The following is a 12,264-nucleotide window of genomic DNA, read 5'->3' as shown; positions in this document are numbered from 1 at the left end:
GAGCCCGGGCCAGCAGCCGAGAGGGGGCTCTGAGCGGAGCCGCGGCTGCCCTGTCATTTTAAAGGCGAGGCAGCTGGACGCTGTTCAAGCGGAAACGCAGAGAGAAACTTCAGCCCCCGGGGCAGAGCGTTGGCAGCGAGGGGAGGGGGCTCAAGGGCTCCTTGCAGGCGCACAAACCAATCTGGTCTATTCTAATATGCTCTTCAAATGCATTTTCTTCAGATATTCCCTTTACAGTTAAAAAAAAAAATCACCCCAAACAACAACGACAACAAAACCCTCTTAAAGCCTTCTCCTGCAGTATGTTTAACAGCAAGCCAAACATATCTATTAAAGTTAGGGGCAAGAGCAGGGGGCCGGTTTGGGACGTCTGGTCAATGCAATTAGACAAGAGAAGGAAATAAGATGTAAAAATACTGAAGTTGTGCTTTTGTTAAAAAATATATATTCTATATGTGTGTATATATGTATATATATTATATGTATGTGAAGCGGGAGAAAAATGATTACTATTTGCAGAGGATGTGATTGTGTAGTTGGAAAGTGCAAACTGAAGATTGTTGAAATAATAGCTTTTCCAAGGAACTGGCAGGCTACAAAATAAACATTCCAAATTAACAGTGTTCTTGTGCACTTACTAACCAGTTTGAAAGGCAAATAAAAAATCCCATTCTCACTAATAGCCAAGACACAGTAGCTAGGAAAATAAACTTATCATGAAGTGTGAAAAAAACCCAAAACAAACAACCTTCTGTACTGGGAGACTACAGAAGACTTGAATCTATTATGACACACACCTTATTCTTGGACAAGAAGAAGTAAACAGTGTAATCCTATCATGTCCTCTTTATCTGTCAATTCAATGCCATCTCTATCAAATTCCAAGTAGAATTTTCTTTTTAACTTGACATGATTCTTAGTGTCATGTGGAAGAATAAAGAGAACAGGCAACAAAATGTTGATAAAGAAGAGCATAAGGGAAGCTAGCCCTGCTGGATACTAAAATGAAGAAATGCTTGCATGCATAAATGAATAAATGAATAAATAAAATACATTGAGTGCTTACTATTTAAGGAAGTGCTCTACATGGATTAATACATTTTATTCATCACAACAACTGTATGATGCAGGTACTGATACTGCTGCCATTTTCAGATAGGAAATGGAAGCCCAAAAGTGTAAGTATCACACCCAAGGTCACACAGGTAGGAATACGGGATCAGAGGTTTGATGCAGGCGTTCGGCCTGTAAAAACTATGCGTCTATATGCTTCAACCCCATCACATGACACTGCCTCTGTCACAAAGCAAAAGCCAGCACATTACTGGCCCGGACATGACTGTTCAATGGAATGGGATGAAGAGCCCAGAATTAGAAGTACATGAGAAACTGTGGTGTTTAAGGTGGCACTTCATGTTAATCAGATAGATAGTTTTTATTTTATTTTATTTTATTTTATTTTATTTTATTTTATTTTATTTTATTTTATTTTATTTTATGATGGAGTTTCACTCTTGTTGCCCAGGCTGGAGTGCAATGGCATGATCTTGGCTCACTGCAACCCTCTGCCTCCTGTGTTCAAGCAATTCTCCTTCCTCAGCCTCCCAAGTAGTTGGGATTACAGATGCGCGCCACCACTGCTGGCAAATTTTTGTTAGATACAGGGTTTCACCATGTTGGCCAGTCTGGTCTCAAACTCCTGATCTCAGGTGATCTACCCACCTCTGCCTCCCAAAGTGCTGGGATTACAGGTATGAGTCACCGCGCCTGGCCCAGATAGATAGATTTTTAAATAAATGATATTGGAATAACTAGATAGTCATTAGTGAAAGTGTGGGGAGCTCATTTTCTACCTAGTTCCCCAGACCAAAACAAATTCCAGATCCATCATAAATTGAACATAAAAAACCGAAGTCAAAAAATAATTAGATGAATATGTACATAAAAATTCATCATAAACCTAGAATTCTGAAAACCTTTCTAAATATATCATAAAACCATAAAGGAAAAGACTGATATATATGATTATAAAAGATCCAAATAAACATCTTCATGGAAAAAGACACCATAAACAGAATTCAAAAATAAACAACAAACTGGAAAAATATTTGCTATCCATAAGAGATGGGGTTGCTAAGTTTAACAAATAGAAATATAAACCTGGTTGAATTTGAATTTCAGATAGACTACGAATGATTTTTTAGTATGATTATGTCCCGTTCATCATTTGTCTGAAAGTCAAATTTAACCTGATGTCCTGCATTTTAATCTGGCAGCCCTAACATAACAGCAACATTTTAATGTAGATATCTTACAAAGAACTCTTATAATCATTTTTAAAAAAATATGATCACCACAATAGAACAAAGAATAAAAGAGATGAGCAGGCAGTTCACAAAAAAAGAAATATAAAGGTCCCAAACAGGAGAAAATAACCGTCCTCTCTAGCAGTGAAATAAATGCAAATAAAAAATTCAGGAAGTTGTACTTTTTACCTATTAGCTGGCAAATTTTAAAATATTGAACAAATTCAGTGCTACTGAAGGGTCTGGAAAAATGGGCATTCTCTCTCACTGTTTATGAGAATGTGATTTAGTACAATATTTCTAGAAAGCAGTTTGAGGACAAACATCAAGTTGAATGCTTTATATACAAACAAATTCATTTTCAAGAACTTATCTAAAGACATCATCTGACAAGTGGACAAAATATATATAGCAGATGTTTGTTGCTTTGCAGAAATATAGTAGAAAATTGGAAACAACCCAAATATCTGTCAATAGAGGATTAGTTATTGAAATATAATTAAATCATAGTACTATGCAATGAGACTTACTGTGATGTGTGATGCAGGCATTATTCTTTTTTATTCTTTGTTTTTGAGACAGGGTCTCCCTCTGTCATCCAGGCTGGAGTGCAGTGGTGTGATCTCAGTTCACTGCAGTCTGGACCTCTTGGACTCAAGCGATCCTTCCACCTCAACTTTCCAAGTAGCTGAGACTACAGGTGCACGCAACCACATCTGGCTAATTTTTGTTTTGTTTTGTTCTGTTTTGTTTGTTTGTTTGTTTTTGGTAGAGACAGGGTTTTGCCATGTTGCCCGGGCTGGTCTCAAACTCTTAAGCTCAAGTGATCCTCCTGGCTCGGCCTCCCAAAGGGCTGGGATTACTGGCATGAGCCACAGAGCTGGGCCAATGCGGGATTATTCTAAGCACTTCCTGTGTGTTAACTTGTTTAATCATCAGAATAAAACACAATAGAAACACTGTGAGTAAGAAGGTACTATTAGCATCTCCATTCTGCAGAAGACAAAACACACAGAGAGGAAAGCAACTTTCTCAAGGTCTTACAGCTGGAAAATTGAGGACTAGGATTTAAAGCAAGGTGTTGTCACTCCAGAGACCACAATCTCAGCTATTATGCAGTGTTGTGTACTGAATGGAATCCCATGATAGCATGCCAGAATAAATGCATCCATAGGGTGGAATACCAAGTAGGTGTTAAAAATGACAATATAATTCTGTACTTACTGACATAGAAGATATTTATGATGTATTGTTAAGTGAAAAAAGAAAATTTCAAATCCACATACATGTATGATTCTATCTGCATAACGTTGAATCTATTTATATGTGGCTATACATATAGACTGAGAGAAATATCTGGATGAATAATCACTGGCATATTAACAGCCTTTCTTTCTGAGTGATGGGATTTCAGGAGAGTTTTTGCTTTCTTCATTGTACTTTTCTAAGTGACTTAGGTTTTAGTATTAAGAATATATGTTTTTTAAATATTTAGAAAAACAGGAAAATAAAATCCTGGGGGAAATTCCCATTTCATGATTCCATGCTTTAGTGTCTTGATAGTCTAGGCTTTCTGCAAACTTGTTATTTCTCCCTTCAAATTCTGACAGCTGAGATACCTGGCTAGGACTCAGCCTGGAGGATCATGGGAGTTCCCAGCAGCAGGTGAACCCCAAGTATCCCCCATGCCGCTCCTGCTGCCTCTGACTGGCTGAAGAAGATCATGCACTGGACTATGTCAAGTGAATCTTGCTGCTATCAAAAAGGGTGCTGAGAACACAGGCAGGTCCCACCCATTCTCTATGACTAGTGTTTAATCTGTAAAGTTAGATATATAGGTTAGGGTTCTAATTGCAAAATACAGAAATTACTTAATACAACTTACACTGGTTTAAAAAATAAGGCATATTCTCTGGAAGGTTTAGAGAATCCAGAGAGAGTAAGACAACCAAGGCACAGTAAGAACCAAGATGCAATTTATTCTAGAGAACTGCTGTCATCATTGCCTCTAAGGTTTCTCCCTCTACTCCCTGTTTCTGCTTCTGTCTGGGCATCAGTTTCATCTGTTTAATTCTACACTGGTGTCCTCTCCTCCCCAATCCATGAAAATATGGCAGTCACCTGAGTTTTATGTAACATCTTCAGTCACCCAAAGAAATTAATTTTCTTGGTTCTTAGGTTTAAAATTTCCAGACCAGGGCTTCTTTAACCCAACTTGGGAGAATATCTATTCCCTGGGGCATCAGTCAGGATAGGCTGGGTTATGCTGTAGTAACAAACAGTTCCTAAATCTCAGTGCCTTAGGACGACAGAGTTTACCTCTTGCATGTGCTTCATGTCCATTGTGGGTTGGCTGTGGCTTGGCTCCATGTTGGGAACTTTACTTGGGAAGAAGTAATTTACAACTGGGGCATTTTGGTCTCATGGCAGAGGAAAAGAGAAGACACAGGAAACCTTGGGCTAACTCTTAAAGCTGCTGTCAGAGTAATTCACATGACCAAGTCTAATACCAGTGGGATAGGGAAGTCTACAGCTCTGTCAGAGTAACAATACAGCCAACAATATAGCTTCACGCACCTGTAAACTGTGGCCAAGGGAAGAGGATGGGGTCCTAATAGAATATGACATTTATCACCACAACCACTGGATGGGACAGACAAGGATGCCATGTTATGATACAGCTCTGTGCAGAAAAAGGGGGCAGGAACACTGGGGAGGCAATTGCATCAATCTTGACCAGAGTGATCATTCAGTTAACAGACTGTGAAACTGCAAGTAGGCTAAGCAGTCCTTGGGGACAACTGGGAAGAAAGCTAGACTTGGAGTCAGACAGGTCTGGGTTCAAGTTCTGGCTCTGCAACTCACTACGTGTACAATCATGGCCAAGTCGTGATACAGATTGAGTGACCCTCATCTAAAATGCTTGAGACCAGAAGTGTTTTGGATTTCAGATGTTTTGGATTTTGGAATATTTGCATATACATAATGAGATAACTTGGAGATGAGACTCAAGTGTAAACATGAAATTCATTTATATTTCATATACACCTTATACACAAAAGCTGAAGGTAATGTTATATAAATTTTAAAACAATTTTGTGCATCCAACAAAGATTTGGCTGTGTTTTGACTGAGACTCATCACATGAGATTAACAGTGGAATTTTGGTTTCAGATTTTGGATTTCAAATGTTTTTTGTTTTGTTTTGTTTTGGTTTTGCGGGGGACAGAGTCTCACTCTGTCAACCAGGCTGGAGTGCAGTGGCACAACGTCGGCTCACTGCAACCTCCGTCTCTCAGGTTCAAGCAATTCTCCTGCCTCAGCCTCCCGAGTAGTTGGAACTACAGGCATGTGCCGCTACACCCGGCTAATTTTTTTATTTTTGTAGAGATGGGGTTTTGCCATGTTGGCCAGGCTAGTCTTGAATTCCTGATCTCAAGTGATCCGCCTGCTTCAGCCTCCAAAAGTGCTGGGGTTACAGGCATGAGCCACTGTACCCGACCAGATTTCAGATTTTTAGATTAGGATGCTCAACCCGTATTTAATGTCTTCTCAGTCATGAAACTGGGATAGCAATGTTTGCAGGACTGTTGTAGAGATCAAATGTAACTTTGAATGTAAGCCATCTAGAAGAATGTCATAGGTGAGCTCAGCCCTTATTATTAACTTTTAAAAAGAGATAAAGCTGCCTACCTGTTCCTATTTAGTGTCCACTGGGAGTAAACCAATGTAATCCCTCCAATTTATGTCTGAGTTATTAACTGTGGCACTGCCTTTGTCACTCCCAAAGTTCAAAACACAGGTCAACTTCAACAGAATTAGTTAAGTCTCACTCACTTGCACCTGGTTTCTGTGGGTGTTTCAGCCCCCGAGCCAGCTTATGTAGAAGCCTACTTTCTTTGTGGTAAGGACAAAAAGCCCTAGAATGACACCAACAGTAGCTTTCAGACCAATCTACTTGCTCTGTCCTGCACAGAAGTGTTGCCTTTGTCATGAGCTTGTACCCAGAGATACCATCAAAAGCCCAGAGTCTTTATCTGTGGGATCCTGATACATTCATAGGTATCAGCACCTTCTACACAGCAGGCGACTTGCATCTGTGACCACCATGTCACAAAGCAGAGATGTCCTTCTAACTTATTTATGCCTAATTCCTGCCAAAGGCTCAGGGGTGTATTTCAACAGTGAAACTCACAAGAAGCCAGTTGGTAAAAAATTTTCCCAAGCACTTGGCTGGGATGGTAGGCTTTCTGCATGAGGAGATGTGTAGCAAGAGGATGAAGGGCACTAATGCCCTATGGCCAGCTTGTACTGGCTTGTAGAACACAGTTGTTAAGTTATCAGAAATTTTGCCAGGTGGTTTTTAAGCCATTGGTAGCTTGAAATCAGCTATAGTGGGAATATTTACACCTCAGAAATTGGTAAATGCTACAGGTCAGAGTCCCCCATCCCTAGCCCAAACCAGCTGTTAAACATTTCCCAGCACAGCCTTGGTGAATGGCCACTCTCTGGAGGGCTGCCAAGGGACTTCAGCTCTGGTACTGGGTGGGGAAAGTTGTCCCAGCAGATCTCTGACATTTCTTCCAGGCCCGAGGCTCCTGACTGCCCTGCAGAAAGGGGACTTGTTGCATGTGGTGGGCAGACTCGTGGTTCTGGCCAACCAGAGTCCTCTCTTGAGTCTCACAAGGGGAGGACATCTAGGCAGACCAGTTTTGCCACATGTAAGGAGGTTCGGGCAGCAAATTTCTTTTTGCCTCAAATCTATGTTTTGATGCTCTTTTTCTTACTCCCACTTACAATTACTAGTTAATTAAATTGGCTCTATAAAATACATTCTGAATGCCACCATTCTTCCAAACAGCAGCCAGCGTTATCCCTTTAAAATCTAAGTCAGAAAATACCACTGCTTTGCACAGAAAACAAACAAACAAACAAACAACAGTTTTTACTTTCACTCAGGTTGAAAATCAGTCTTTCAATATGACATATAACCCCAGAAAAGATCACTTCTATTCTTCTCTGACCTCCTTTGGCTCCCTTGTTCATGCTTCTTCAGCCAGGACAACCAATGAGTGATTCTCCTAGCATCCCTGGTTCATTCAGATCCTGGCTTTTACATGTATTGCTGCTTCTGTTTGCACTATTCTTTCTCCAGAGATCTGCAAGGACTGTTTTCTTCCTTCTTCTTGGGCTCCCCTGTCAAGTAATTTCCATGATTGTTCTGTACAAAACAGTAACTCTTTCCTTTTCACTCTGTCTCACTGGCCTTGCTTTATCTGTTTACTGCATTTATAGCCTCTCCCCTCCCCTGACCTGTGATGTACTTACTTGTAGAATCATTTGTGGTCTGTTTCTACCCACCAGATTGCATAATCATGAGGGCAGGGACTTTGTTTTCCTGGATTCTGTGTCATGGGGAGTTGACCCCAGTTGGGGGCATGAATGTTCAGATTGGGTGCCTGGCACAGCAGCCTCCTGAGGATGGACAGGCCCCTGCCTTGGCATCTTTGGCATGCTGGGTGGTGGGTGCTTGCTCCTAGGAGAGGGTCTCCCCATGAAAGCTCAGTCTTGGGCTCCAGCCCTGTTTGGCCAGTTCCTAAACTGATCCCAGCCTGAGAGCCTCATAGACCCAGTGAAAAGAGACCTAAAGACCTCAGAAAACATCTCAAAGGCTACTTCAAGAGGTGGCTTGGAAAGGGCACACTAGACAGAGTTCCTTTGGAGGTGACTTTGAGGCAGCCCCTTGCTCTCTCTCTCTCTCTCTCTCTCTTTAGCCTCCTTTTCTCCACTGGACCAGGGCATGCGGAGCCCTGAGCTTTCTGCCCACTTTGACATTTCTTAATCTATCCCTAGATGGGCCAAGGAGGCAGCTTTTGAGGGAAAGCTTTGGAAAATTCCCAGCTGTTGGCCGTTGTTTACACCTAAGGTGCTGTTTATGCTTCTCCTCTGGGCTCCCTGCCTCTGCAGATGACACAGCATGGCCACTGTGGGGTCAGCTTCTCCTCCCACCCCTTGCCCTGCACTTCAGGGTCACAGCCTGCAGGCTGATTCATGCCCTCAGAGGCCAGAAAGGCAGCGGGGAAGCAGGCATTGGTGACAGCCGGTCCCTCCTCTTCACATTTTGGGAGGGTTGATGGATGACCCCATCCTAAATGAAGATACTCAAGGAAAGGAGATGATTCCTGCCAGCTGGACCAGCCTCAGGGTTTGCAAAGCCCTTTCTCGTACATCATCTGCATTTCCAACCACTGCTTTATAGGCAGGGCAGAGCAGGCAGTGCGTTATGCCTGCTTTGCAGATGAGGAAACTGAGGACAAAGACCAGTTGAGTAGCTGGTCCAAAGTCTCAGGACTTCAGCAGCAAATTCCAGAACTAGCATCCAAGTCTCTGGAGTCCATTTCTGGTGCAGTTTCTGCCACATCCAAGCACCTCCCATGGCACATTGTCAGATTGAACACCTGATATTGGAGTTGTTACTGTGTGGCTCAGTAGCATCATACCCCCTGCTTTAATGCCTGATATGGTTTGGATGTGTGTCCTCTCCAAATCTCATGTTGAAGTGTGATCCTCAGTGTTGGAGGTGGCCTCCTTCAGGAACAGCTTGGCATCCCATGAATAGCTTGGCATCCTCCCCACTGCAATGAGTTCACTTGAGATCTGGTTATTTAAGAGAATCTGGGACCTCCCTTCTCTCTCTTGATTCCTCTCTCACCATCTGAGACACTATGTTCCCCCTTTGCCTTCTGCCATGATTGAAAGCTACTTGAGGCCTCACCAGAAGCAAATGCTAGCACAATACTTCCTGTACAGTCTGCAGAACAGTGAGACAAAATAAACCTCTTTTCTTTGTAATTATCCAGCTTCAGGTATTTCTTTATAGCAATGCAAAAATGGACTGACATAGTGCCTCCCTAAGTTCTGCCATTCCAAGGGCTTAGGACATTTGGCTGGAAAGGAAAACTCAAGATTATCTCTGCTGTGGGTCCCTGAAGGCTTGTGGTGCAGAGAAGGGGGCTAGATCCAGCAAGAGGAGGTACCAGGAGGTGGATTTCAGCTCAGCCCAGGAATGCTCTCCCTTATACCTGCAGTCACCTGAAAAGGGATGTGCTGCTCTTCTGTGCCCTGTTTCCAGATAGGTGTGCTCTAAGGAAAAACACAAAGTATGAGGGAAAAGACATGACTGAAAAAATATCCGTTTAGCTTATAAACATGTGCACTGCCCTCTGTCACCTTCTAAAGAGGAAGGACTCTTAGCTGGCCTGCATCTTGGGTTTGCATCTAGGATCACATCATGCTGAGTGGAGCATGGAGAAGAGAGCTGGAAAGCCAAGACAGGCACAAGTTGTTCTGCTTAAGGAAAGAGATAGTCAGCAGAAACTCTCTGGGAGAGGAATGGGAAGCAGAGGAGAAGCTTGTCCCAGGGCAGGTGGCCCTGAAGGAGGTTTGTGAGCTGAGGCTGGAGCACGAAAAGAAGGGGGACTCTGGAGGGAGGCAGTGGCGGAGAGGGAGGCAGGGAGGGGTTAAAGGGACAGAGGGAAGAAGCTAGGTGGGAGAGAGGGAATTTTAAGTAGCTCTCCCTGTGTGTGTGTGTGTGTGTGTGTATGTGTGACATTTTGTAAGAGAGAAAGACACAATTTTGTCAAGAGAGAAAGACACAATTAAAACATACTTTTAGGAAGTCCTACTGAGTGGTACACAATGTCACCTTCTCTTGTCTACCCTCACAACCTTCAATAAAGAGCCACATTTGCTTTGGGAGCCTGTTCTAGGGAGGGTCTTACTGTGCCAGTGAGTTGAGTTGTGGGAGTGCCAGGAAGGACAAGGGGTTTGGGAGGCATGAGGCCCTAGATAGCCTTCTGAAAGCAATGATGATCCACCATAGAGAAAACCTGGCTACCATCATGGGTTCAAAGTCTGTCTCCACTACCTATTGTCTAAGAAGGTCTGAGCTCTTCATTCACCATCTCTGAGTCCCTCATTTCTTGTAAATGGGGATACAATGGGGTCTGATTTTAGAGATGCTGTGAGGATTAAGCCAGATGACACATGAAAAGCTGCAGTGCTGAGCCTGGTGTTCAGTGAGAGCCCAGTGCCAACAGTGAGGGAGCCATTAAATCATGGAAGGTGGACCCACAAATGCAAAGAGTTGACTGTCATTAGAGAATGCTAATGGAGATCATAGAGCAATGTGGAAAAATGTTTGGCTTATAATATTGGGTATCACATGAAACAAACACTAAATCATGTAAAATTGTTTACACAGGTGGATAGAGCGTGGAAAAGAAACAATGAACAACAAAAGCAGTTGGTTTGTTAGAGTGATGGAATTGTGGAGGGCTTCCTTTCCGTTTTTATTCCTTGTATTGTTATAATATTTTTGTATAGTAAATATGCAGGAAGAAATGAGTGGTCTCAGAAGGGGAGGAGGACTCACCCATAGCAGGAACTGTGGCAGAATCTTCTAGCACTCAGCTACAGCCAGCTCTTCCCTTTTTTTGGGGACCATCACGTTTGACTATTTCTGATTAGCAGATTGTGGGAGGAAATGAGTGTGTCCCTTCTAGGTTGCAGCATTTAATTGCCAGTGCAAAGCCTCCTCATCTCCTTCTTGCCCTGCCAGGTGACCCAGGAGGCCATGGATTCCAGATGGTGCAGCCATGCTGTGGTAGAACCTCCATCAGCCTCCATCAGGGTCCTTGAAGGACGTGTGGAGAAGAGCCCCCTGCTGACCCCCTACTGGTCATGTAAGACTTGAGCAAGAAGTGGATTTTGTAGCATTCAGCCACCGACATGTGTTGGTTAAATTCTGCACAGTATAATCCAGCCCATCCCATGTCCAAACCTCTGCTTGCTGCAGCAATGTGTACTGAGTTTTCCTTAGATGGATGTGGACAGGCAGATGCCTGAGTCTCCTGTGTCTTAACAGCTCAGTTATGCTTGACTGAATAACCTGGTCCTTGCTTCTCCCTGGAACAGCTTCTCAATGCTGATCACAGAACTTCTGAAATCTGGTTTCTAGCTTTGGCTCAAGGTCTAAAGAAACCCCCACACCCCATGCACAGGATTTAGCTGAAATGCTACAAAACAGCAAGGGAGTGACTCAAACTACAGGTAAGCAGGAGAGCCCACTGAGACATCCAAGCCTTGCCCAGAGGCTCAGACATCACAGTGGGTTCTGAGGAAGTCAGAGTCTTCCTGGGATTGGAGAATTCAGAGTTATGGTGTGAATATTTGCTGTTGGCTCTGATGTGGGTCCAGTTACTTCCTGCTGCCCACAGTGCACTTTTCCCCCTAGTCTTGTCATCTTAGTACCTTGTCCTCGGTACCCTTCAACTCTCACTGGTTAATCTGAGCCAGGGGCACACTCTCCTTCTTCGAATTGAGACGACCGTGGTTAAAGAGAGATGTTAGGAATCAGTTAGCCCTAACCAGGCTTTCTCTCAAGTCAGTTCTACCAGGAGAGAATTAGGAGACTGCTGTCCAAAGTTTTGGGTGCTGAAACCAAATATGCCTAGATCTTAGAAACCAAATATTTCTGAATCTCTCATCTTATAAATCTGAGCTGCTTCTTCTTCTTCTTCTTCTTCTTCTTCTTCTTCTTCTTCTTCTTCTTCTTCTTCTTCTTCTTCTTCTTCTTCTTCTTCTTCTTTGATGAAGTCTCACTCTGTTGACCAGGCTGGAGTGGAGTGAAGCAGCTCAATTTCTGCTCACTGCAACCTCTGCCTCCCAGGTTCACACGATTCTTGTGCCTCAGCTTCCCGAGCAGCTGGGATTATAGGCACACGCCACCACGCCTGGCTAATTTTTGTATTTTTGTAGAGACAGGGTTTCACCATGATGGCCAGGCTGGTCCCAAACTCCTGACTTCAAGTAATCCACCCACCTTGACTTCCCAAAGTCCTGGGATTACAGTTGTGGGCCACTGCACCTGGCTGAGATTCTTTTTAAAGTATAATTT

Source organism: Mandrillus leucophaeus, unplaced genomic scaffold, assembly GCF_000951045.1.
Source record: "Mandrillus leucophaeus isolate KB7577 unplaced genomic scaffold, Mleu.le_1.0 Scaffold254, whole genome shotgun sequence".
NCBI lineage: Eukaryota > Metazoa > Chordata > Mammalia > Primates > Cercopithecidae > Mandrillus > Mandrillus leucophaeus.
The sequence above is the reverse complement of the archived record's forward strand: the minus strand, read 5'-3'. Positions refer to the sequence as shown.